The 22,478-nt window shown below is 48.5% G+C and overlaps 1 pseudogene; it reads right to left on the minus strand.

The window, feature by feature from the left end:
- Positions 1–12,227: 12,227 nt before the first annotated feature.
- Positions 12,228–19,609, minus strand: LOC100971687 (ATP synthase F(0) complex subunit C1, mitochondrial-like; annotated as a pseudogene).
- Positions 19,610–22,478: the final 2,869 nt, after the last annotated feature.

The raw sequence follows: 22,478 nt of genomic DNA on the forward strand, positions 1-22,478 counted from the left end.
CACGTGTGTGAAGCAGTGAAGATGTTTCTGAGCAACTGTATGTGCGGCTGACGTGTTAAGCTCACACACACGCACGAACCTGTGCACACCTGTGGTGTGTGGACCATGAAGGCAGGGCAGGATTAGCGGGAGTAGGGGGGCCATGTTCTTCATTAAAGCAGAGGAGGCCTCTCATTCACCAGCAACCCACGGCACAGCAGCCTCTGTGCTCCCAGGGCTCTGCCTTGCACCGCCTGGGTTTCTCGTGGCTGGGCCTCGGCCCCCACACTCCCAGTCCATTTTCTGCTTCTCCCTGTGTGTCACTTTCCTGACACCCAGCCCTTGTCTCCCGGGGTGAGCTGAGAAAGACCTTTAAAGGTCTCTAGTGCTGAAAAGATTATGCCACCCATGGAATCCAATATAAAAACAACACTAAACCATAAGTCATGAAACTTAAACATGCTGAAATTGAAAGAGCTTCTTTACGGATTTTTCTGATTATGAACTTCTGGGTAAGTTCATCAACAATCAACACTGAAATTGTATCTATTGTTTGGTCTCCCTGCTGTGCAGATGTGAGGAGCATGTGCTGGGTGGAATGGGAACCCCATCCTTGCCCTTGGGGAGGGAGTGCTTCCTGGGCCCCTACTCCTCCCGTGGGTGTGTGCCTGTGTGCCTGTTTCCTCTCTGGAGTGGCCTGTTTGGACTTTGGACCCTAGCAGAAGGGTCTCTGCCTTTGATCTCTGTTGGTGGCGGCAACAGTAGCAGTACTTTAGGGTTTGCTTCTGTCTCATGCCCATCTGGCCAGGGTCCTAAAGAGCAGAATGTGTAGAAATAAGAATGGAAGCCCAAGACAGCCTGCTCTTTTTGCTGTCCTCCTGCTCCCAGGCAGCGGGAATTTGTTGAGCTTCAGGTGCAAACCCAGTGCAGGGCCGGGATGCCTGAGTGCCTGTCACCAGTCACAGAAGCTCAGCACAGTTCAAGTTCCTTCCTCCCCACAACATCCCGCCACCTCCACTGTTTATGTAAAGGGGATTATGTTTTGGAGCTTGTACATCTGAGTTTTTATTTTCCCCTTAAATTATCTGCTCTTGCAGCCTTCCAACTATGTGCTATGGTTTGAAGCCTCGTGAAAGGGGAAGATGCGGGCCACCCAGGATGAAGGGGTTCCTGATCAGCTTTGCTGCTTGGCACTGGCCTTCTGAGTCCATAGCTAGACAGCGATCCCGAAGGCCAGTCCTTATTTTATTTATTTTTTTTAGATGGAGTCTCACACTGTTGCCCAGGCTGGAGTGCAATGGCACTATCTTGGCTCACTGCAACCTCCGCCTCCTGGGTTCAAGCGATTCTCCTGCCTCAGCCTCCTAAGTAGCTGGGATTATGGGTGTATGCCACCACACCTGGCTAATTTTTGTATTTTTTTAGTAGACAGGGTTTCACCATGTTGGTCAGGGTGGTCTCGAACTCCTGACCTCAGGTGATCCACCTGCCTCAGCCTCCCAAAGTGCTGGGATTACAGGCGTGAGCCACTGCGCCTGGAAGGCCAGTCCTTTTAAAGGAGAAAAAAAAATGCCGGGCACGGTGGCTCACGCCTGTAATCGCACACCTGAGCTGATGGTGCCAGTTGCGTGCATCCAGGAAGCAGACCCTGCTGTGTAAGAAACACACCAGCTGTTTCTCAGGGAGCTACCGCTGGGGTCAACACTCGGGGCAGCAGACAAGGCAGGAAGCAAGTGTGGCTGAAGCACGGCATCGTGCTGTGGTCTAGGCCTACAATAGCCTTGGTAGCCCCATGGGTAATTGGAACTGGGATAGCTTCAGAGTTGCCCCGTGTGGGGCAAAGTTAACCAGGCCTTTATATTTCCACATTGGTCACTGGACGTGGGCCACCCCAAGAAAGCATGTGATTGTTGTCAAGGCAGTTGAGGCGAGGCCTGCAGTCAGGGATGCTAAACATGGTGCTGGTACTATATGCCTGCCCGGCAGCTTGAAGGGGGCCTGGGAAGCGCAGGGCAACGTCCACACAGCTAGACAGCAGCCACTCCTTCAGACGGGCGTGCGCTGGCAACTGTGCCTTGCTGGTTGGTGTAATTGTGACCTCTGGGCTAGAGGCTTAAAGACCAGAGTTGGGAGAGGAATGATCTTCCAGGGAGTTTGAGGAAGAAAAGGTGGGAGAGCTGTGGTGTGTGAGAGAAGTGGGTGGGAGAGGAAAGGGGGCTCCAGGAAGCACTGTGGATGAGGCGTTGCTATCAGCGCCTGGGGGATGCTCTTGAGAGTGGCCTATCTCTGTTCGGGAGGCTGCTCTGGGCCCTAGCTTCAGAGGTCATAGACAGCATCGCGGGACACTAGCGCTGAGGGTCTCCCTGTCACCAGGGCAATGCTGGGGGTGCCAGGAGGTGGCCGAAGTGAGAGGAGGACGTGGGGTTGGCAAAGGGTCAGCCCCTCTGCTGAAAGGCTCCAGTCCTGTGCCCGGTGGTGGGTCTGACCCTGAGCCGCTGCTCCAATGATCATCCCAGAGACAGGAGGAAGGATCACATCTGTATTTGCAGGAGCTCCTGGTGGGGCCAAATGAGGACAAGAAGAAGAACACTTTTCATTCTGCTAGATGAATCTGGTTCCATGGACTGTCCTTCATTCCGAGACCATGCCCTTCCTGCTGTTTGAGTTCTTTCATGAAATAATGGTGATGGCGGATGGTAGTTGTTGACCTGGTTTTGCTTTTTCTTTAAAATTCCTTACTTGGTGGAATAAAAAGTCAGTGACCGGTATGGTTCCCTCAATAGGGTTTTTGTTGTTGTTGTTTTTGTTTTGTTTGTTTGTTTTTGAGACAGAGTCTCACTGTGTTGCCCAGGCTGGAGTGCAGTGGCACAATCTTGGCTCACTGTACCCTCCACCTCCCAGGTTCAAGCGATTCTCCTGCCTCAGCCTCCCGAGTAGCTGGGATTACAGGCGCCCGCCACCATGCCCGGCTAATTTTTATATTTTCAGTAGAGACGAGGTTTCACCATGTTGGCCAGGCTGGTCTTGAACTCCTGACTTCAGGTGATCTGCCTGCTTCAGTCTCCCAGAGTGCTGGGATTACAGGCGTAAGCCACCACGCCCGGCCCCCTCAATAGGTTTTTAATATTATATTGGCCCATGAAATTCAAAGACCCAGGAGCCCCTATCTATTTCCTCATTTAGAGAAGAGGAGTGAGGCTGGGCATGGTGGCTCACACCTGTAATCCCAGCACTTTGGGAGGCCGAGGTGGGTGGATCACCTGAAGTCAGGAGTTCGAGACCAGCCTGGCCAACATGGTGAAACCCTGTCTCTACTAAAAATACAAAAATTAGCTAGGTACAGTGGCAGGTGCCTGTAATCCCAGCTACTCGGGAGGCTGAGGCAGGAGAATCACTTGAATGCGGGAGGCGGAGGTTGCAGGGAGCCGAGATGCAGCCACTGCACTCCAGCCTGGGTGACAGATTGAGATTCCATCTCAAAAAAAAAAAAAAGAGGTGCGGGAGCTCCCAAGAGGGGCAGGGCGAGGCCTGGTTTCATCACCAGTGAGGTGGGGCTCACGTCCCCTTGTCTTGTTTTTACTGTTCTGTCGGCCTCCACATCCCGGAGGCCCATCGAAACCACTTCCTTGATCACCTCCTTGTCACACTGATGGCGGGCAAGGCTTCTCAGGTCTTGGATTGCGTCTTGTTTGTTTCCAGTGTCTAGGAGTGGCCAGAACATTGTCAGTGTCCTATAAAGGTTGGTTGAATAAAAATGATGAATAAAATGTAAAATAATACTCCAGTGAGGGATGGGGAATCTTATGTATACATTATTTATTCATTTATATCTATGTCTTTGTGATACAGATATGAAAGTTCTAAGTTAATGGTGGGATTTCAAGTGGGCAGGGCCGTATAATGCCTGGCACACTGGTACATGGTAGATGCTCAATAAACATCAAATGAATAAATGAATAACAAATGATGAGTAAAGTCTAAATTATCACCTTGTTAGGGGTGAATGGGTAGCATTTTTATTTTTACAGGCCCTAAAGCTTAAAGTAAGAGAATATTTCTCCATACGTCCTGCAGGGATTTTGTAGCAGGATATCAGAGTCTATAGCACTCCTGGATTTATTTCTCATAGATAGTCCCCTCTTAGTCTATAAACCAGAGGGCCCCAGGCCGGCCCCTTTAGAAGGTGCGCTCTGTGCCCCCTGCCCCTTGGCCTGGGCATCAGTGGCCCAGAATTTGGGACTTCAGCTGGGAGAGGGAGAGTCGGCCTCTGCCAAAACACGGGCTGCAGCTGACATCTTCTTTAAACACTGAGAGTGTGCTGGGGGCAGCGCCTTGCCCTGAAAGCCTGAAGTTTATCTAGCTGGAGAAGAGAGGCTGGAGTGTTTACATCTGCTGTGGTCCTGGTGTACACAGAGCTCTTAACACAAAACGTGCTCATTTCTCAACATCGGGCTCCAGCAGAATCTGTCCATCTATGGCAGGTGGAGGAGGAAGTGGGTGAGGCTTGTCTTAGGAGAGGACTCCCTGACACCCACTGGCTGGTTGGGTCACGGGGGAGTCATCCCAGAGCCAGCCTGGATATTGCAGACAGAAGGAACTTGGTGTCTGCTCTGGGTGCTGGCGGATGTGGCAACACGTGCTGTGGCATGGCTGAGGTGAGGACAGGAGTTGGCAAAGGGCCTGCCTGCTGAAAGGCTCCAGTCCTGTGTGTTGTGGTTGGGTCTGTCACTGAGCAGCTGCTCCGAGGCTCAGCCCAGAATTAGAAGAAAGGGTCACATCTCCTCCTTCAGGAGGCTCCTGGACAAGCTGGGTAGCCAAGACCCAGCCTTGCAGAGAGAACTCACCATACCCTTCTGTCAAATGGGTGATGCGTGAGCTTCAAGCTTCAGAGGAGGGAGGAAGAGGTCTTTAGGGGTGGCGGAGAGTGAGCTTGAGTGGCTCTGGGAGGTCATGAGGGAGGGGACATGGGAATGAGCCCCAATCCTGAGAGAAAGGTCAGAGTAGCCTGGGGGAGCCAAGGGTTCCTTCAGGAGGGTAATGAGAGATGCAGCAAGTATAAATCTTGTCACAACCCCAGGAGTGCAAGAAACGTCCTCTTTCTTTATACCCTGAAAAGCAACTTGATCTTGACTCTGAGTCCTCATCTCGTCCACTGGCAGGGAAATCCAACTTATTACTCCTGGGCTCCCACTATCCCCCTCCTGGTGCCGTCCATAGTGCCAGGGCATCTGGGGTGTGCCTTTACTGGTCATTAATCTACACAGATCACTTTGGAGATGCCTGCTGTCCATTTCTGCAGGGTTCTTGAGGAAGGGGGTGGTGGCTGTTATTTCTGAGACAATCCTGGGCCCTGGGAGTTTGGCGCTTAGCTGGGCATTGGGTCCTGGAGGCCCAACTTCCCAGAGCTCCTCTCCTTCTCCCATCTTGGCCATTCCTCTCAGGGCATTGCTAGGGGGAGGAACTGAACACCCACTTCTCCTGGCCCCACGGTCCTCTCTTCTCCCAGCCCTCTCTGGAAGTCCTGCTTCGTTAAAAATTCAGCTTCTTCCCCCAAATCCCACCATCCTTCATGCTCTTTCATGATGTCTTTGATAAGACCCAGAATACTGGCAACCAAAAAAACCATTCTGCTTTCCTCCAGGACATGCAGACCTTTCATCTTCAGACCTTACTAAGAAGGGAGAAAAATATTTGCCTTCCATCCCTGGAGCATGGCAAAGAAAGGCAGGAAAAACTAAAGCTAGGTTTCCATATTAAAGCTTTGGAATATCCATTTCCTGCCCAGAGATGAGCCTGGAGAGGGAGAGTGAAGTCTGATGGAGAGAACCTTGAATGCCCTTTCTGGGGCCCCTTGTCTGAGGCCATCTTACCAGTCCTTCAAGGACCCCTCAGATGCTACCTCCTCGAGGATGCATGTGACCTTTGGGTCAAACGACTTTCTTTTTTTAATTATTATTATTATTATAAAATTAGATACAGGGTCTCCCTGTGTTGCCCAGGCTGATCTTGTACTCCTGGGCTCAAGGTCCTCCTGCCTCGGCCTCCCAAAGTGCTAGGATTACAAGTGTGACCCACTGCGCCAGTCCCCAGATGGCCTACTTGACCACTGATGTTGCCCCTGGGGTGGTACACTTGGGGTAATTTGCAAAATATTTTTTCCCTGCCCATATCATAGTAGGGGAGCTGACATGAGCCCATCCCAGGCTTGGCTGTGTTTGAAATTACAGTTGACTAGTTCTCATGATATCAATTTAGGTTGCTCCAGTTCAATTCCAGTAAAATGACATCATAAAGCTGGGGGATTTGGAAGACTCCCTGACCAATGGAATACAGCAATAAAGTAAGGTGTTACATGCCTTCAATTCATGTTGGAATACCACCTAGTCTTTGCCATAGTTTGTATAAAATTTTTTCACTCAGCCAAAAATGTGTCTGGACACATATAGGCTTTTCCTTCTATCCCCACTGGTCCAGGTCACCATTATAACCAGATTTGCTGCAATAGCCTCCTCACTACCTTTTGCATTCACTTGCTCTCCTCTACTCCATTCTCCACGTCTGCTCACAGTGATCTCTCCAAAAACACAACCTGACCAGGTACTTCCTGCTTTGAGCTCTTCAAAGACTCATTGTTCTCATGGTTAAGAGGAAATAGCCCCGCTCCTTCACCAGCTGGGACGGCTCACGCTCCCTCAGGAACCACTTCCCCTTCTTTCCTTTAGAAACAGAACCTCCCTGCCTGTTAGCTGTCACCTGGCTGACCAGCTAAAGTCTGCATTTCCAAGACTCCCTTCCAAGCTACATGTGGTCACATGATTAAGATCTGGCCAATGAGATGTGGGCAGAAGTGACACACACACACACACACACACACACACACACACACACACACACAAAAAAAAAACTTCACAGTCTCATCTTTAAAGAGGGAGCTGCTGACTCCCCACTTCCTACTGGCGGGCAGTGGCAACAACAGGGGCTTCCATCTTAAATCCACAGAGGGAAGCTATATCGAGGATGGCAGAGCCTGGGGAGGTCTCAGGGCTCTTATGTGAAAAAGAAAAAGGAAACAGGTTGGGCATGGTGGCTCATACCTGTAATCCCAGAGTTTTGGGAGGCCGAGGCAGGTGGATCACCTGAGGTCGGGAGTTCAAAACCAGCCTGACCAACATGGAGAAATCCCATCTCTAATAACAATACAAAAAATTAGCCAGGCGTGGTGGTGGGCACCTGTAATCCCAGCTACTTGGGAGACTCAGGCAGGAGAATCGCTTGAACCCGGGAGGTGGTGGTTGCAGTGAGCTGAGATTGCACTCCAGCCTGGGCAACACAGGGAGACCCTGTCTTGCCTGTTTTTCGAAACTCCGTCTAGAAAAAAAAAATAATAAAGGAAACAAAACAAAACAAACTTCTCTCTTGTTTGAGGCACTGCATTTTACATCTTGGGGACCCTTTATGATGGCATGTAACTCTAAATAAACACTAGCCTTCAAGAACTTCTTTGATGTTTCCACAGGTTAACTATTTTTGTTCTACATTCTAATAGCATTCCTGTGCTTTTTTTCTTGTTAACATCCTGATCCATCACATGTATTCAAAGGGTGTTTTCCCTACCATACTAGGAAATCCACAAAGCCAGGAATGATGTCTCCCTTGATGACAGCCATATCCTCCCTGTCCTCCACTGTGATTGGCTCAATGATAACTTCTAATTAAATAAATGAATGGTGCGCCAATGAATGAACACACTGGAACAACTTGGATATGATACCATGCATACTTTTTGCTGTAAGTAACAGTAACTTAAACAAATATCTTTCTCACATAACCAGGCATCTGGAAATAGGTGATTCTGTGAGAAACAGCTCAGTGATGTCAAAAGCTCTTTGGGAACTTTGATTTTTCTTGGCCTTCCCCTCATAGCTGCAAGAGGGCTGCAACAGCTCCAACAATCTTGTCTTTATCTAACTGCACTCTCATCCCAGGAAAGGAGCAGGAAGGAAAATAAGTCTCCTTCTAGGCTTCTCTCTTTTGGTCAGGGAGGAAAGCCTTCCCCAGGATTCCCCCCAGCAGATGCCCCTCACATCTAATTGGCCAGAACTAGGTCACATGACCACCCCAGGCCACATGGGAAGCTGAGAAAGGGAACTTCTTCCTTCTTCAGGACCCAGTGGGAATAAACCAGTTCTAACAGCCCTTGCCCCTCCTTGCCCAGGTGGTCCCATGTGGGAAGCCCTAGGGACAATGGGGTATCACGATGTGGTCACAAATAAAAAGCCATGCCTTGTGCTTGATGCTTGCTGGAGGGTATCACATTCTGTCTCTTGAAATTCTCTCCCTTGACACTGGCCCACCCAGCCTTTCCCTTGACTCTGCCCATAAGCTCACCTGTTTCAGTGCAATCAGTGATTGTTATCTCTGTGGTTACAGCGTCGCTACTATTTACTGAGCACCAGCCACGTGCCTGGTGACTGAACAAGTTGCATAACCTCTTTGTGCTTCCTTTTCCTCACCTGTAAAATTTGTACTACCTCATGGGATTGTTATGAGATTAAATTAGTTAATACAGACAAAGTGCTTACAACAGTACCTGACACAAAGGGCTAAATAAGCATTTGCTGTTGTGAATTGTTTATATCCTCATTTCACAGATGGAATAAATAACATGTCCAAGGTCACACAGTCGGGGGAACCAACAGTGAAAGCCTGGTTTCTCCGACTCTAGAGCCCACAGCCTTTCTTCTCTTGCTGCCAGGCCTTGCTGTGTTTGCAAGTTTCTCCTCGGTGTCTCAAAGGTGGGATGTCTTGCCACAGACACTATTTACTAATTCATTAATCCACCTCCTCCTGGAAGCCTTCCAGGGCACTTGCTCTCTGCCCCTTGCTGGCTCTGGGAAGGCCCTTCTGGAGAACATGAGAAGCTTCCTCTTGTCTCTTCTGGAGGGCTGGGAAATGTAGGTCCTGCCCGCTATTGTGGTCAGCTGCAAAGACACAACGTCATCCTCCAGAGATGCCCACTCCTGATGAGGACACTGAAGTCCAGGAAAGGCACTCCCTCCAGGTCAGACAGTCAAGTACTAGGGGAGCCGCAACTGGATCTCAGGCCTCCAGGCTGACTGCCCAGCACCCATTCCCTGCTCTGGGCTTCCTCCGTGTGAGCATTTTGCAGAGACAGCGACTCATCCAAAGGAGACCCTTACTCACAGTAGGGCCAAGAATGGGGCTTGCCTGGGAGATCCTGGCCTGAGCATTACAGGGGAGACCATGCCTTACTCATCCCTGACCCTCCACTCCCACTCTGGCTCCTACGTGGGCCCAGCCTCATCCCCTGCAGAGATATGCAGGCTGTAGCCTAAGTGCAGGAGTGCCTGTCATACACAGATTATGACACTAGAGGCCGGGCGCGGTGGCTCAGGCCTGTAATCCCAGCACTTTGGGAGGCTGAGATGGGTGGATCACGAGGTCAGGAGATCGAGACCATCCTGGCTAACACGGTGAAACCCTGTCTCTACTAAAAATACAAAAAATTAGCCAGGCGTGGTGGCGGGCGCCTGTAGTCCCAGCTACCTGGGAGGCTGAGACAGGAGAATGGCGTGAACCTGGGAGGCAGAGCTTGCAGTGAGCCGAGATCGTGCCACTACACTCCAGCCTGGGCCACGGGGTGAGACTCCGTCTCAAAAAAAAAAAAAAAAGAAAGAAAAACAAACGACACTAGAGGGCAGCCTCACTGCTTTAATCCTAGTGACCACAAAGGCTTTTAAGAAGCCTCCACCAGATTGATGATGATGATGATGATGATGATAATGATGGTGGTGGTGGTGGTGGCGGCGGTGGCGGTTGAGGCTACTATGTATTGAGCCAAGATGATATATCATCTCTAACCAGCAGGTCTTCTGTGCATACCATGTTCTGCTGTGTTCTGAATTGCAGAAAATGTACCACCTCCATCCAGTTACCCAAGCCTGAAACCTGGGCATCACCATCAGCTTCTTCCTCCTTCCCTCTCTCCACTCTACCACCTACTCCCATCCATTCTATATCCTAAATCTTGTCCCATCCCCATCTCTCCAGGCCCACAGTTTGTCCTTCTCCACCAACTTTCCATTCGATTTACAGAAAGCCCCAGTCTCCTGCCTCAGGCCCTCATGCAGGCCAGCGGCTCCTGAACTTTGCTGCACATTGGAATTTCCTAGAGCTTCCAAAACTCCAGCTGCCCACGCCACACATCAGACCAATTAAGTCAGGATGTCTGGGGGTGGGAACCAGGTATCAGTACTTTTTTTTTTTTTTTTTTGAGTCAGAGTTTTGCTCTTGTTGCCCAGGCTGGAGTGCAATGGTGTGATCTCGGCTCACTGCAACCTCTGCCTCCCGGGTTCAAGCGATTCTCCTGCCTCAGCCTCCCGAGTAGCTGGGATTCCAGGTGCACACCACCACCCCGGCTAATTTTGTATTTTTAGTAGAGATGGGGTTTCTCCATGTTGGTCAGGCTGGTCTCGAACTCCTGACCTTAGGTGATCCGCCTGCCTTGGCCTCCCAAAGTGCTGGGATTACAGGCACGAGCCACCATGCCCGGCCATGCATCAGTACTTTTTAAAGCTCCCCGGGTTGTTCCAGTTTGCAGCCATGTTTAGGCATCACTGTGCTCTCTCTCTGAGACCCTCTTCCACGTCCTTTTAGCTGGGCAACTCGATAATCAGGCAGGTCTCTAACATTGCTGCCGAGCCTGAACAGCACAGAGCCATCGACTGCTCCTCCCCACAGCCACACTTAGTACGCTGCATTGTGACTGCTTCTTCAAACACCCGCCTCCCTACCCGTCACCACCAACTGCCCTCCCTCCACTGAGAGAAAGGATTGGGCTCCCTGATGCATGTGTGTGCAAACACGGGAATGGAACAAATCTTTATAAGAACACAAGAAGTGAGTTTTATTATTCTTAGCAATTTTGAATTTTGCCCCAGGTTTTTGTTTTTGCAGTGATCTGTTTACAGTGTTTAAAGCATAAAGAGATACATTTTCTTTTCAAATACAGATGTAGATATAAAAACACCTGTACTTAATACTCTCAAAGCCATTTTGTTCTATTTTCTACTTGAAATTTCCAAGCTGTGGCTAATCCTTACCCACGGACCTTGACACTGTGGAAAATACCCCCCAATGCTTATGATGTATGGAAAACCAAAACCAAAACAACAATTTTAACCAGGAGGTGAAAGCAGGGGCAGATGGGCTGAGTTAACCCACAAGTGTCTGTGGCTGGGGGTCCTGCCTGTGCTGGGGTAGGGGTGGGCAGTGGATACAGGGTTTATCTCAAGGGGCTGGAGCCCAGTATTGTCTCTCCTATAGGGGCTGTACAGGTCAGTGTCCCATTTTACAAAGGAAGAAACCCAGACAAAAGGCTAAATGAATTGTCCAAGATCCTATTACTAATAAGTAAGAGAGGGAAAATTCAAACTTGGCTTTAACTGACTATCCATATTCTTTCTACTATATCAGGATGGATCAAAGTTCCAGAGCTGGCTGGGTGCGGTGGCTCACGCCTGTAATCCTAGCAGTTTGGGAGGCCGAGGTGCCTGGATCACTTGAGGTCAGGAGTTCAAGACAAGCCTGGCCAACCTGGTGAAACCCTGTCTGTGCTAAAAATACAAATATTAGACAGACATGGTGGTGTGCACCTGTAGTCCCAGCTACACGAGAGGCTGAGGCAGGAGAATCCCTTGAACCTGGGAGGTGGAGGGTGCAGTGAGCCGAGATGGTGCCACTATACTCCACCCTGGGTGGCAGAGCAAAACCCTGTCTTCAAAAAAAAAAAGAAAGAAACGGCTGGGTGCAGTGGCTCATGTCTGTAATCCCAGCACTTTGGGAGGCCGAGACAGGTGGATCACTTGAGGTCAGGAGTTTGAGACCAGCCTGACCAACATGGTGAAACCCCCTCTCTACTAAAAATACAAAATTAGCTGGGCGTGGTAGCAGGTGCTTGTAATCCCAGCTACTTGGGAGGCTGAGGCAGGAGAATTGCTTGAACCTGGGAGGCAGAGGTTGCGGTAAGCCGAGATGGCGCCACTGCACTCCAGCGTGGGCAACAGGAGCGAAACTGTCTCAAAAAAAAAAAAAAAGTAAAAAGTTCCAGAGCTGCTTTCACTTCACTCTTTAATTTTGCTTAATTTAATCTTTATCAAATTGATATATTTATATAGTTTAAGAAGTCAAATAATACCATAAGACTAATAGCAATAGAAAGTTTTCTCCTCTAATACTTCCCTAATCTTGATTCCTGTCCCCAGAGGCAATTGATTTCAATTCTTTTAGTCATTTTTTCTGGAATTTATATCTATATGTCTTAACATAATAACATTATTATTTAATTTTTCTTTAATAGTTAAAAATGTTTTTTTTTTTTAAACAGAGTCTCCCTCTGTCACCCAGGCTGGAATGCAGTGACGCGATTATAGCTCACTGCGGCCTTGAACTCCTAGGCTCAAGCAATTCTTCTGCCTCAGCCACCTGAGTACCTGAGACTACAGGCATCTGCCACTGCACCCAGCTAATTTTTTTTTTTCTTTCTCTTTTTTTTTTTTTTGAGACAGAGTGTCGCTCTGTCCCCCAGGGTGGAGTGCAGTGGCGCGATCTTAGCTCACTTCAAGCTCCGCCTCCCGGGTTCACGCCATTCTCCTGCCTCAGCCTCCCTAGTAGCTGGGACTACAGGCACCCGCCACCACGCCCGGCTATTTTTTTTTTTTTTTGTATTTTTAGTAGAGACGAGGTTTCACCGTGTTAGCCAGAATGGTCTCGATCTCCTGACCTCGTGATCCACTCGTCTCGGCCTCCCAAAGTGCTAGGATTACAGGCGTGAGCCACCGCGCCCGGTCATTTTAAAAAATGTTTCGAAGAGATGAGGTCTCAGTATGTTGCCCAGGCTGGTCTCAAACTTGTGGGCTCAAGTGATCCTCCCACCTCAGCCCCCTAAAGTGCTGGGATTATAGGTGACGCCACCATGCCTGGCCTTACTTTTTTCTAGTTTTAATGGCTTTGATCAGCATATCCTTCATTTGAAGTCTCTACTTTTCAGAATTTATTAAAATTTCCACAAGTACATGACTACTTTTGGTAAACTTTCCATGGGCATATGAAAAGGATATATATTTTGTATTCGTGGCGTTAAAAATTATTATTATTATTTTAATGAGATGGAGTCTCGCTCTGTTGCTGAGGCTGGAGTGTGGTGGTGCGTTCTCAGCTCACTGCAACCTCCACCTCCCAGGTTCAAGTGATTCTCCTGCCTCAGCCTCTTGAATAGCGTGGGCTACAGGCATGCACCCTCATGCCTGGCTAATTTTTGTATTTTTTTAGTAGAGACGGGGTTTCACCATGTTGTCCAGGCTGATCTTGAACTCCTGACCTCTCAAACTCCGACCTCGAGCCATCCGCTCACCTTGGCCTCCCAAAGTGCTGGGATTACGGGTGTGAGCCACTGCACCTGGCCAAAAATTCTAAATGTACCTATTAAACTGAGTTTATTGATTTTATTGCTCAATCCTCTATACATGATTATTGTTTGCTTACTTGATATATCAAGTTTTGAACATGTATATTAAAATGTCCAACTATATTGCTTTATTAATTTTGTCTGCATTTCTAGGAATGTTTACCTTATATATTTGGCTGCTACGTTATTTGGTACATAAAGATTTCTAGCTTTTCCAAAGGTTTTTCTTTTCTTTTTTTCTTTCTTGCTTTTTTTTTTCTTTTTCTTTTCTTTTTCTTTTTTTCTAGACAGGGCCTGGCTCTGTAACCCAGGCTGGAGTGCAGTGGTGCCATCTTGGCTCACTGCAACTTCCGCCTCCTGGACTATAGATGCATGCTGCCACTCCCGGCTAATTTTTGTATTTTTTGTAGAGACACAGTTTTGCTATGTTGCCAGCCTGATCTCAAACTCCTGAGCTCAAGCAATCCACCCATCTCGGCCTCCCAAATTGCTGGGATTACAGGCTTCAGCCACGGCTGCTTTTCCAAAGGTTTTTAAGTTACATAATATACTTCGTCCAGTTTCATGCTTTTGTTTTTCTTCTTCTTTTTTTTTCTTTTTTCTTTTTTTTTGAGACAGGGTCTCACTCTTCACTTAGGCTGGAGTGCAGTGGCGCGATCACAGCTCACTGCAACCTCCACCTCCTGGGCTCAAGCGATTCTCCTGCTTCAGCTTCCTGAGTAGCTAGGACTACAGGCTCCACCATGCCTGGCTACCTTTTGTATTTTTGGTAGAGATGGGTTTCACCATGTTGCCCAGATGGTCTCAAACTCCTGGACTCAAGCAATCCTTCTGCTTTGACCTTGAAATATGCTAGGATTACAGACCTGAGCCACCATGCATGGCCTTTTCATGCATTTTATCTTGTCACATTGATACTAATGTTGTGATTCTGATTTTTTTTCGTAGGCTGCTTTTGCTTGGTATCTCTTTGCCTATTCCTTTATTTTCAACTTTCCTTTTTCACTTTGTTTTTGGTACATCTTACATTAACCACATATAGCTAGATTATTTTTCAATGCAACTGACAATCTCTTGAATAGGTGCATAAACCCATTCATATTTGTTGTAGTAACTGAAATACTTTTCTTCCTTTCATCATGTTTTACATTTATGCTTTATTTTGTGCAACATGGTTCTTTTCTCTTTATCTCATTCTTTCCTTTTTTTTTTTCTTGGTCAAATTCTAGAATACCTGCTTTGGAGTTTCTAACCACCTTAAAGTTTTAGTTCTCTAATAATACATAAAATTTAAATAGCTACATTTTCCCCAATAAGATATTTTACTTACTTTTTATTTTTCTAGGTAAGTAAAACTTTTAGAAAGTTTTGTGTTCCCTATTCTCTCCTCTTCTCCACTTAAGGTCCTGGGTTTCATTGATATCATTTAACTTCTTTAGTCTCGGAGTATTTTTTTGTTTTGTTTGTTTTTATTTTTATTTTTTGAGATGGTGTCTCATTCTGTTGCCCAGGCTGGAGTGCAGTGGCATGATCTCGTCTCACTGCAGCCTCTACCTCCTGAGTTCAAGCAATTCTCCTACCTCAGCCTCCTTAGTAGCTGAGATTACAGGTGTGCACCACCATGCTTGGCTAATTTTGTGTGTGTGTGTGTGTGTTTTTAGTAGAGATAGGGTTTCCCCTTGTTGGTCAGGTTGGCCTTGAACTCTTGCCTCAAATGATCCACCCGCCTCAGCCTCCCAAAGTGCTGGGATTACAGGTGTGAGCCACCTCGCCAGGCCTGTTCATTTGTTTTTAGGGAAACATTGTGTTTAATGGTAAAGCTTAGCACACCCCAGCACCAGGAATGGCATGGAGTCGCAGCAGCAGGGACAGGCAGGTGATCCCCACAGAGCCTCACATGGCGAAGAGGATGAGGAAGGTAACCATCAAACGGAACAGCCCCGTGGCCTCAGACAAGGCAAAGCCCAGAATGGCATAGGAGAAGAGCTGCTGCTTGAGAGGTGGGTTCCTAGCATAGCCAATGATCTAGCTGCCAAACACAGTTCCAATGTCAGCCCCTGAACCAGCCACACCAACTGTGGCTGCCCCAGCACCAATCAACTTGGCTGCTGTGTCAATGTCCCCAGAGACAACACTGGTCTGGAACTTCTGTCTGGCCCCTGGAGTAGGGAGTTGCTGTAGGAAGCTGTTTAGATGAATTCTCTGGGCTATTCAAGAAGGAGGCAGACACAGGCCCGATTAGACCCCTGGTACAACAGCAGATCAGAGCTGGAGAAATGAGTAGTGCCCTGGTGGTCTATATTTTTTCAGTCTCCCAGCTTTAGCCCTTGGTCTCAGCTGTCTTGGAGTATTTTTAAATATGGATTATTTATTCCAAGAGTTCTCACTTAAAAACATATCTATATCTACACACACACACATACATCTCATACCCAGTCATGTTATCATAATCCATTTAGGTTTTGTGTGTGTGTGTGTGTGTGTGTGTGTGTGTGTGTGTGTGTGTGTGTAGAGACGAGGTCTTGGTATGTTGCTCAGGCTGGTCTTGAACTCCTGGGCTCAAGAGATCTTCCCACCTTGGTCTCCCAAAGTGCTGGGATTACAGGCATGAGCCACCATGCCCAGCCCTAGATTTAAAAAAAAAAATAAATTTTATTGTGTATATTTAAGGTATACAAGGTGATATTATGGGATACATGTAGATAATAAAAAGGTTACTATTATGGAGCAAGTTAATATATCCATCATCTCAGTTACCTTTTTTTTTGTTTTTATGGCAAGAACAGCTACATCTACTCATTTAGCATGAATCTCATTGACTGTACAATTTTATTACCTAGAGCTCTAAGTAATAAAATTAGATCTACATTTTATTAGATCTACCTACATTTGATCTCTAGACTTCTTCATCCCTCAAGTCTAGTACTTTGTATTCTCTACCTATGTCTTTCCATTTCTTTCTCCCTCACTCCCAGCTCCTGGTAACCACTGTCTGGTTCTCTATCTTTGTATATTTCAGTTTTTAAAATGACTCCATATATAAGTGAGTTCATGTAATATTTTTCTTTGTTTGGCTTATTTCACTTAGTGTAATATTCTCCAGGTTCATCCATGTTGCGGCTAATGGCAAGATCTTGTTCCTTTTTAGGGCTGAATATATGTGTATATATATATGTTGTATACATGTACCAGTTTCTTTCTTCATTCATCTGTGGACAGACACTTGGGTTGTTTCCATATCTTGGCTATGGTGAATAATGACACAATGAACATGGGAGTGCAGTTATCTTTATGAGGTGGTGATTTCACTTCCTTTGTGTATATGCCCAGAAGAGGGATTGCTGAGTCCTATGGTAGCTGTATTAGTCCATTTTCACATTGCTATAAAGAACTTCCAGAGACTCAGTAATTTATAAAGAAAAGACGTTTAGCTGACCCACAGTTCCACAGGCTGTACAGGAAGCATGGCTGGGGAGGCCTCAGGAAACTTACAATCATGGCAGAAGGCAAAGGGAAAGCAAGCACGTCCTACATGTCTGGAGAAGGAGGAAGAGAATGAAGGGGAGGTAGTAGACACTTCTAAACAACCAGATCTCATGAGAACTCACTCAGTATCACACGAACAGCAAGGGGAAAACCCTCCCCCCATAATCCAATCACCTTCCACCAGGCCCCTCCTCCAATGCTGGGGATTACAATTTGACATGAGATTTGGGGAGGGACACAAATCCAAACCATATCGGTAGCATTCATTTAGATTTAACTATATCTATTGCTCACTACTGTTTTCTCTTTGTCTTCCCCCATCTTGAAATTTCTGCTCTGATTTAAATTGCCATTTGGGGCCAGACACAGTGGCTCATGTTACAGGATCCTTGAAGGTGCCGCTTCGCCAACCAGAAACCTCTGTGGCCGGTGGCGCCTTTGCCTGAGTTTTGCTTGGGCACAATGGGCTCCTTCCATGTACTTGGCCTGGCAGGCTGCGCTTGACTTGCGCTACTGGCCTGGATCCCATGCCTACCAAGGGCAAGCCAGGCACAGAGCGGTAAAGGGTGCGTGAGTGAGTGAGCATGGGGTCTGGCCATGGCACACAGCCAGGCATGCCAGCGCTGGTGGGGTGGGCAGCTCCAGGCGCCAGCATGGGTGCTGGCTCCCTGCAAGGCTGCAGCTGGACCAGGCATACCACAAGTGGCCTCCAGTGTGGGCACCTGGGAATGCAGTGGTGCCCGGAAGCTTGGGGAATGCCAGGAACCACAGAGCCCCAAACAGGGTGTCACAGCCCTGGCTTGGGGAGCTCCTAGGTCTGAGCTCCCCAAAGGGCTGCAGCTCTTCTCTCCTTCTCGTGGTCCACAATGTGGCAATCCAGGGGGTGGTTGTGTTTCAGCCCTGTTTGTGTTACAGCTCTTTCAGTCCTGCCATTTGGCCGGGTCCCGAGTTCTTGTCCTGTGTCCAGGAAGAATGAGGCACATGGATAATTGGAGGGTGAGCAAGGTGAAGAGGTGCTTTATTGAGCAATAGTGCAGCTCTCAGGAGACCTAAAGTGGGTAACTCCTTTCTGCAGGCAGGTTGTCCCGACGAGTGCAGCTCTCAGCAGAGAGGAGACCTGGAGTGGGTAGTTCCTATCCATAGGCAGGTTGTCCCGATGTCTCTGTGAGTCTGGTTGAGTCCAGGGTTTTTACAGGCTTCAGAAGGGAGGAAGTGTGTGCTGATTGTTTCATGGGCGGCCATGGGTGGGCCTGGAAAAAACACCATTAAGTTCTCGCTCTGGGCTGTCGACTCTACCCAGAACTGACAGCCTGGCCCTATGCTTTAGGCCGTCCATGGCTTGAATGTGGGGCTTCACCAGGGACCTGCCCCTTTCCACCCAGGAGTCTATCTGCCTCCTGCCACCATCTACATGTCATCCATGGCACCCAGGCTGTTCCAGCCGAGGCCTGGCAGGCCAGCAGGCCCAGGCTGAGCCACACTCAGCCCCACCTCAGCCTCCCTCCCAGGCTTGTTTGTGCCCAGAGTCCGGAGGGGGCTGAGGCGGCAGGGGGCTGGCATATCAGCACCATCCAAGCATGCGCACACCTAGCCGGGTCACGAGAGTACCCGGGCTTGGCCACAACTTTGCTCCGTAATTGGAGCAGGCACTGGGAGCAGGAAGACGCCAGGCAGTGGGAGCAGGCACTTCAGAGCCTGCAGGGCAGGGGGCTTCCCGGGCCTCTGAGAGTGCAGGGATGCTTGGGTCTGCAGCTGTGGCTGGGCAGCTGCAGCTGTGCCTGGGAGGGCAGGGCTCCCACCCCGCCAACTCGGAAGGAGGTGGGGCTCCCATCTGTTTTTGGCTCCCACCAGCTCTGTGGAGCACGTAGCCCTGGCTGAGCTACGGAGACGGAGTCTTTCTCTCTGTAGGCCAGGCTGGAGTGCAGTGGTACAATCTCAGCTCACTGCAACCTCCACCTCTCAGGTTCAAGCGATTCTCATGCCTCTGCCTCCTGAGTAGCTGGGATTACAGGCGCATGCCACCACACCTGGCTAATTTTTGTATTTTTAGTAGAGACAGGGTTTCATCATGTTGGTCAGGCTGGTCTTGAACTCCTGACCTCATGATCTGCCTGCCATGGCCTCCCAAAGTGCTGCAGGTTATAGGCGTGAGCCACTGTGCCTGGTCGCATTTTATATTTTTTAAAAACCCAGAAAATCTTATTGGAAGCTTATGTCCCATTGGCCAGAACTGTGTCATCCAGCAAGGGGAGCTGATAATGAGTACATTTTACTCTTCCAGTCTCCATAGTGGAGTCAGAGAAGGGAATGGATGGAAATGGGGCTGAGTAGCCAGCCAACAGCAGCTGCTACATTTCTTCGTCTTGGATTTCGCCTCCACGTCTCTTCTCTTTCCTTTCAGATTCCCACTTCTTTGTGTTTTTGCTCTATACTGCAAGATGTCTCTCTCACAATATCTTCCAGACCACTGATTCAATTCCCAGCATTTACTGTCTTCTAATGAATCGCTATATTTGAAAGTCATGTATGTTAGTTTGCAAGAATCTTTTTGAGTGTGCTGTGATCACATCTTGAGAGTTCCCATACCCTTTTCCCTCCTTTTTCTTTGAGGTTCTTTTCTGCCTTTCCTACTAGTTCACCTGGGGCTTCCTCCTCCATGTTACCGAGTCTTCTTAAACAGGTGCGATTTTTCTTTACTTGCTCATGTTTTTTTCCTCTTGGTTCCCACAGGGACAAGGCTGTTGATATTTCTAGAGTAGGGCAAAACCAGTAAGTGCTGGAAGATCATTTACTTTGTGTTCTCCTGGGCCCATGGCGAGGGAAGGGTCTGGCAAACTGTCACTTCTTCACTCTCTCCATCTCACTTGTCCTCAGAGTCTCACAGCCAGCTAGGATCCATCAGTCAGCAAGTGCCGTTTCCCCTGCTCCACAGACGTCAGGTGGGTAGGGCAGGCCCCCAAGGATCACGCACAGTCTGCAGCAGAAGCAGCCCCTCCCCGAGAAGAGTTCTGCTGGTGGGGTCATCTCCAGGCACCAGAAATTCCGTGCCAACTGATGCCTTCTCTCTGCTGGCCTTTCAGCTCTCGCTCAGGAGACAGAAGCCCCAAACCTGTTCTTGTCCTTGGAGAGGTAGGGGCTCTCCTGGTCTTCAGGTGCACCTCAGGGCTTCCTGATTATGTTACCCAAAGAGTGAGTGAACTGACAGGGTAAGGGAGGTGAGGAACACTGGCATTTAATGCTTCATCATGGGACTTTCAGGATCACTGGAGCCATATTTATATAGGTTTGACTGTTGCTTAAGCCTCCATATTTGCTGTACAAACAGATGTTGTAAATCCAAGTGCATCTTTCCTGTTTCCCAAAACAGGCCTAGCAAGGCTTCTCTGGAGGCATTCTGTCAGTAGTTTGATTGAATTAGATGAGTAGGTTGTGAATAGAGTTCAAACAAAAGGATGGTATAGGAAATAAAAGAATGCATCACATGGTAAGGGCGAGTTTGTTTCAGGCTCAGTTGCGTGATTCGTATGCACATTGTGCTATAGTATATCATACATTTCCGGGTAATGTTAAAAACATATGAGCAATGCTAAGTTAGAGGACGTTCTGGGGGCAGTTGACGTGGCTTCCCGAGAGAGTGAAATTGGAGGGAGTTTAGATCCTTTACTAAAAGAAGTCTATGACCCCTCTAGCTCCAGCTGACTTTAATTACAAGGTACCCTCACAGCAGTTACACTGCGCTATAACTAACCACTAAATAGTAGGTGAAACTGTGCACCCACAGTGAATTTTTCAGCAGCCCCCAGCAGTGGTCTTTACCCAGCCCCCTTACTTCTATCCCCCAGGAATTCAAGGCTGACTTGGTTTCTCTGCAGTCGTTGTGAAATGCTCAGGGCTGTTTGCTCTGGCAGAGTGAGAAACTTTGGGCAAAAAATCTGAGACTGTCTCCTCCTGGGTAAACCTGGGAGAATCCTTCCTGTCTTTTTCTCCACACAGAGTGATTATGATGACCCATGAGAAAGAAAAACAACGGTTTAGTCGACACATGTTGTAACAGAAGATTATATTTTGTTAATGAAGCGCCTTCTGTTTTTTTCTGAACAAGGCTAAGAGGGATTTGGGTGTGTAAGATAGAAAGTAGGTGCTGCCGCTGAGCTGAGCTCAGTAAACAGGAACAAGGAAGTTAAAATGCCCTGAGGGAAAATATAGGAAGTAGGAGAAAGCCAGAAAGTCTGGGAGCAGAGAACTGATGCCTCCCGGAGACCCAACAAGATTGTCATCAAATGGTGACTGAATTTCAGGGGAAGCCTGGGGAAGGACAGAATTCTGCTGAATTCTGCAGAAGTCTTCAGCTGTCAGAAGTCTGAGGTGTGACTGCCAGAGAGTCAGCCCTCATGGCTGAGGGGACAGCTGGCTTCCATGTTTAATGAGCACCTACCTGTGTCCAGCACCCCTAGGCACCCAGACACTGGGGTGGCATCTGGAAGTAAGACGGTTCTTTCCACCCACAGTGCTGACAATCCAGCAAGGAAGGGGGCACTCTCCGAGTAAATCTGCACTTGGAAAGTGCTCTAATATATGAGGTGGAGGTGCTTTGTCAACTGCAAACTGTGAAATCCACCTTTAAGGGCTGCTGGCGTCCCATAGCAACCAGCACATGGCCAGACGCTGTGGTTCGTTTACTGCTGCTCATGAACCAGCAGATCCATGTGTGTTTTTGAATGTAAAAGCCTTCCAGCCCTTCTTTTGCCCACCTTCCTCTATAGCCACAGGCTCAAATCCAGACCCCATTTCAGTGTCCCCTAGTACTCTATCCTTGGTACCCTCAGACTGCCCTGGGAGCACAGCTAACTTCCCTGAGGCTCCCCTCCCCCAGCAGCACCCAACCTTTCCCAGAGCAGCTGCCCTGCCCTCCCGAATGACAGATGGAGCTGCTCGGGGCATGATGCCCGGGCACCGGGGCATCCAACCTCTTCCAGTGTGAGTCAGGCAGGTCTGGTCCAACATCCCATCAGCCAGTGCTCCCCAGCTGCTTCCCCGGAATGCCTGGCTGAACCCCAACAAGGCCAGCCCCTGCAGGCAGATGGCTCTGAGACTCTTCCTCTGTCAAAGCTCTGCAAGATGTCCCAGCACAGTGGCTCATGCCTGTAATCTCAGAACTTTGGGAGTCCAAGGCAGGTGGATCACCTGAGGTCAGGAGTTTGAGACCAGCCTGGCCAACATGGCGAAACCCCGTCTCTACTAAAAATACAAAAGTTAGCCAGGTGTAGTGGTGGGTGCCTGTAATCCCAGCTACTTGGAAGGCTGAAGCAGGAGGATCGCTTGAGCCTGGGAGGCGGAGTTTGTGGTGAGGTGAGATTGCACCACTACTGCACTGCAGCCTGGGTGACAGACAAGAGACTCTGTCCACATCACCCCCCGCCCACAAAAAAAAAAAAAAAAAAAAAAAAAAAAGCCCTGCAAGACCAGCCTGGAGTCTCCTCATCTGGAAGGGCCCCTCTCCTGTGGAGATAAGAGGTGTGAATGGCAT

This window comes from Pan paniscus, chromosome 8 (assembly GCF_029289425.2).
Source record: "Pan paniscus chromosome 8, NHGRI_mPanPan1-v2.0_pri, whole genome shotgun sequence".
NCBI lineage: Eukaryota > Metazoa > Chordata > Mammalia > Primates > Hominidae > Pan > Pan paniscus.